Below are 5,398 nucleotides of genomic sequence, written 5' to 3' on the forward strand. Positions count from 1 at the left end.
TTAATATTTATGTACTGAAATTTCTTGAACATCTAATGGACTATAATCATTCTAATGATCCACTGTTTGATTTTAAAATAGAAACCATCAAACTCATTATTAAATGGATTTACAATCATCAGAAGGGGTTTTTGTGGAGATTTCAGTATTTGCATAGTTGAAATCATGAGTCAATTGAAGCTAGACCACCACGGAAAACCTGGAAGCACTGGATGGCCTTGACGTCTCATTGTGGGACTCCTCAGCAGTGCGCATCCACCATCCCACCTCGTGAGACTCGAACCCAGGACCTATCAGTCTGGAGCACGAACGCTTAACCTCTAGACCACTGAGCCGGCCGTCATGCATCGGTGTTAACTTCTAACTTCAATCAAGCCACGAAGTTTTCCATAGTGGTCTAGCTTCAATTGACTCATGATTTCAACTATGCAAATAGTGAAATCTTCACAAAACCCCTTGTGGTAATGTCCTCTAATATATTGTAGTTCCTTTTATAATGTAAATATATTATTCAACTGTATGTGTATATCTGAAATTTATCAAGATTAAATATGATGGATAATATATGTAAGAATAATAGGTGATATGAAGTGAAATAGTTGTTGTATATTGTAAATCATAGTTGAAATCAAGAGTCAATTGATGCTAAGTCGTCCAGTGCTTCCAGGTTTTCCATGGTGATCTGGCTTCAATTGACTCATGATTTCAACTATGCAAATACTGAAATCTCCACAAAAACCCCTTCTGATGATTGTAAATCCATTTAATAATGAGTTTGATGGTTTCTATTTTAAAATCAAACAGTGGATCATTAGAATGATTATAGTCCATTAGATGTTCAAGAAATTTCAGTACATAAATATTAAATCTTCAGTTGATAGAAAAAAAATATGAATGGTGTTAGTGCGTTGAGCTTATATTTAGAAGTGAACATAAATTTCGGAATATATAAGTCTGTATTGTTTGATTGAATAGATTATTATTTTGAAGAAGTTCGGATAAGATTGTCATGAAAAACATTTCTTACTTACTTACTTACGCCTATCACCCCTCGTGGAGGAGCATAGGCCGCCTACCAGAGTTCTCCATCCAACCCTGTCCTGGGCAATCCTTTACAGTCGTTATTCATCCTTCACATGTCTGATTCCAATTCCCGACACAGTGTGTTCTTCATCTTTCCTCTTTTCAATATCCTTTCAGGATCCCGAGTTAGCACTTGCCACTTGATGCAGTTTGGTGATTTTCACAACGTTTGTCATATTTACCTCCATCGTCTTTTCCTAATTTCCTCTTCAAATGAAACCTGGTTCGTCCTCTCCCACAGTAGATTGTTGCTAATGGTATCCGGCCAATGGATGTTGAGTATCTTGCGTAGACAACTATTTATAAATACTTGTACATTCTTGATAATCCTAGTAGTAGTTCTCCACGTTTCCGCTCCACACAGTAGGACTGTCTTGAATTTGTATTGAAGATTCTGACTTTGAAATTAGTTGATAGTTGTTTTGAGTTCCATATGTTCTTCAATTGTAGAAATGCGTTCCTTGCTTTGCCAATTCTCGCCTTTACGTCTGCATCCGATTCTTCTTGTTCATCGATGATGCTTCCTGGGTACGTGAAACTTTCCACATCATCCAGGGTTTCGCCATCATATGTGATTGGGATAGTGTTCTCCGTGTTGTATTTGAGGATCTTGCTTTTTCTTTTGTACATGTTGAGGTCTATTGATGCAGAAGCTGCTGCTAAACTAGTTGTCTTCATCTGCACTTGTTCGTGTGTATGGGGTGGGAGGACTGGGTCATCTGTGAAGTCCAATTCGTCTAATTAGTTTTGAGATGTCCATTGTATTCCGTGCTTCGTCTAAGATGCCGAGGTCTTCATAATCCAGTCAATCATCAGAAGAAAGAGGAAGGGTGAGAAAACTAACTCGCTAAAAAAACACTAAACAGAAAAAAATAATTCAAACCACTTAAACTCTGCCCTAGGAGTCAGAAGGTATTTATTTAGAAGAGTTATGACTCCTCATCGTGAAAGCCGAGTTCCTTCGGAAGCCACGAGGCCGATACCAGAGTAACCATTTATCTAGGTTTATGGAATGCTCGTACAATGTGGAAGACCGGAAGAGTCAATAAGTCCTGATTTACAATAGTTCTTTGGTTAATTATATCTCTGGGTCGAAATAAACTCTATACTACTTATTATCTTACTGTTTCGCAAAAAGTTTCATTCTTAATACTCATTATTACACATTTAAACTTCAAAGCAATCACTTCACGGATATAATACTCCTTAAAGTGATCTCGATAATACTCATTAATAAAAGATAATCAGTCATTTGGTCTGATAAAGAGTTAAGTACACATAAGCTTGATTAGGATTAACCAGTTACAATTGAGTGTGCTAATTATGACTGATTAATTCAGTTTATTGATTAATGTAATTAAAACTTCGAAGTAAGTCGTGCGGATTCTATACATAGGTTGCATATCTATATCATCATCATCATCATCATCATCATCATCATCATCATCATCATCATCATCATCATCATCATCATCATCATCATCATCATCATCATCATCATCATCATCATCATCATCATCATCATCATCATCATCATCATCATCATCATCATCATCATCATCATCATTATCATCATCATCATATAGAATATAGAATTCTCAGCACGAGGTATTTCGACAAGCTTCTTTGACAAAAGAAAAGAAACAAAAAAAGAAAAAGGTGAAAAATTATCTGTATCTGTACATCTTTTCAATTAGAGACATGCTTAAGAATATAGGTTATTGACTAAGTCACCTGTAACAACCTGTTTGTCACAGAGTATATTTGCTAGATAAGGTTTTATAGAACTTTTATACCTTTGCTTGAGTGCATGGATTTTAATGTTTTGAAGTCTTGTTCTACCAGAAGATATGCAAGGAGAAAGATATAAATGAAAGGGATAGTTAGTATCAGATGAGATAACACCTGCCAGGAGTTTGCAAAACTTTAGATGTCTATCCATAACCATATTAATAACGACCTCAAAAAGTTGACTACACACCTTGCTAACTGCCTTAAGCACTCTTTGCAATATAGCGAAGTCTTTTCTAAAAAGCCCGGGAAAGAATAATCTAGAACTGTAAAGAATAATAGGTAATATTCAAAAATTGACAAGTTGTAAAAGTAAATGTCGAGTAATCTCGAAAGTACGCTACCTCTTTATGTAGTCAGTCAGATGGAAAATTTTTTTCGATAACAGTGAAATATGAGAAGATTAAGAGCGATCAGAGTAAGAGGTAACACCAAGATAATTGACTTTCGACAATGTGTTTATCAAAGAGTCTCCAATGGTACAAGCATTATGGGATCCCGACATGGTATTAAGTTGCTGTTCATGTTTCAGGACGAAGTTAACAGATTGACATTTACATGAATTAAACGTGAGACCACCATTCAATACGAGACAAAAGCTCTTTCATTTCTACGAGATGTAAAGAGGTAGAAATCGGCATACATACAGTAGGTATTTCATAAAAGTGCTTTCTGTGAAATATGGCAGATCATGCAGAAAAAAAGAAAAGAACATGTGAAAGAACAGCTCCTTGTGGCACACCTTAATGAAACAGTAGAGACGTTGAACAATTTCCTCCAAATACAGTGTACTGTTCTCTTCCAGAGAGGTAGGAACATAGACGATTGGTTATCCATCTGTCAAGGTTAACATTGATTACCTTTTTAAGTAAGAGTTGTCTTGGGATAGAAACAAAAGCAAAAAATATAGACCATAAAAGCGCATCCGATGTACTTCTTACCCTTTTCCAAGCTGAACCTTACATTATGATGCAGTACAGAAGCAACATCTATTTATAAAATGAAAACAATAAATATTATTGTCATTGCCTTATGTGGAGACTATTGTCATCTATTGTGGGACTCCTCAGCAGTGCGCATCTACGATCCTACCTAGCGAGATTCCAACCCAATAGAATATTGTAACTTTGTGAATGTGTATGTTTCACAGGAGAAATAACGGAAACTTCCAAATAATTCACTAATGTTCTTATGCGTTTATATTAAACATAAATTGAATATTTTGAATTTGACCTCAATTGAGTAATTCTCATACTACTGAGATTAGATAGTTAGAAAAATCTAGAAAGTTTTAGATTAAACTGATAGATTACAGTACTAACAATTTACACATGTAAACGTGTTTGTTTTAGTTAAGATATTTTATTGCATGAATGTTGAACTTAGCTTACCTAGAAGATTATACGGGACATGAGTTGTAAATGACTTTTTATGATTAAGATAAGCATATTTTGTTTAATTCATCAGTTATGTTATTTATCGTTTGATCACCGTAGTTAGTCAACGTTGGATCTGGTTAGTACTTGAATGAGTGATCGGTTCGGAATACCGGGTGTCGCCGGACTTTAACAACCCCCCCCCACACACAATCTATTTTTCAATTCTGAACAACCACAACATTGATCAATCCCACCAACTGAAGCTATCTCCATTACCATTATTTACCGACTGTAGTGTTCGCTAAATGAAATTAAATCTCCATAAGGATATGAATTCCAAATTTTATATAGTACAAGCTTATAATTTAACTGGTTTTTAGTATTTGAAAGTAGCCTACATTCAAGTCACTACTACATATCATATTTATCATAATAGTATTTGTCATTAGGCTGTATCTGCTTACAACCTCTCTAATATTTTTCCTGATATCAGAAGGGAGTCTTTTGGAGATTTTAGTAATTTTATATAGTTGAAATCATGAGTCAATTGAAGCTAACCACCATGAAAAACCTGGAAGCACTGGGCGTCAGTTTCGTCCTATTGTGGGACTCCTCAGCAGTGCGTATCCACGATCACACCTCGCGCGCTTCGAACCCAGGACCTATCAGTCTGGAGCGAGAGCCCTTAACCTCTAGACCACTGAGCCGGCATCCAACGGTTAATTTAATGATCCACGGAATTTTATTATGCTGAATCACAATGCTTACTTGAATACAATAATCAGTAGTACAAACTAGTAGGTTAAATATGTTGGTGATAAAAGCTGAACATACTCTAAAATTTTATATGTAAATGTTAAATTCAGTTTTAACCTATAAACCGAAAGATTGGACAGATCCATTACAATGTGATTTATGTATGGCTTGATTAGAAAGATTAGAAACATCACATTCGGTTGATCACTGGGTGGTGATCAATGTCATGCGTGTCAAGTCCGTCTCAGTGCTGATCGAATGCTATCTTTCAAGTTGCAATGTGGCCACTAGTCTAGGTGGCTCGACACTGAGTGCACTATGTTGAGATAAGATGGTTGTTGAAGGTACTCAACAGGAAGCTCTGGACCCGGGTTTCGTGCTACTTGGAA

Source organism: Schistosoma mansoni, chromosome 7, assembly GCF_000237925.1.
Source record: "Schistosoma mansoni strain Puerto Rico chromosome 7, complete genome".
In the NCBI taxonomy this organism is placed as follows: domain Eukaryota; kingdom Metazoa; phylum Platyhelminthes; class Trematoda; order Strigeidida; family Schistosomatidae; genus Schistosoma; species Schistosoma mansoni.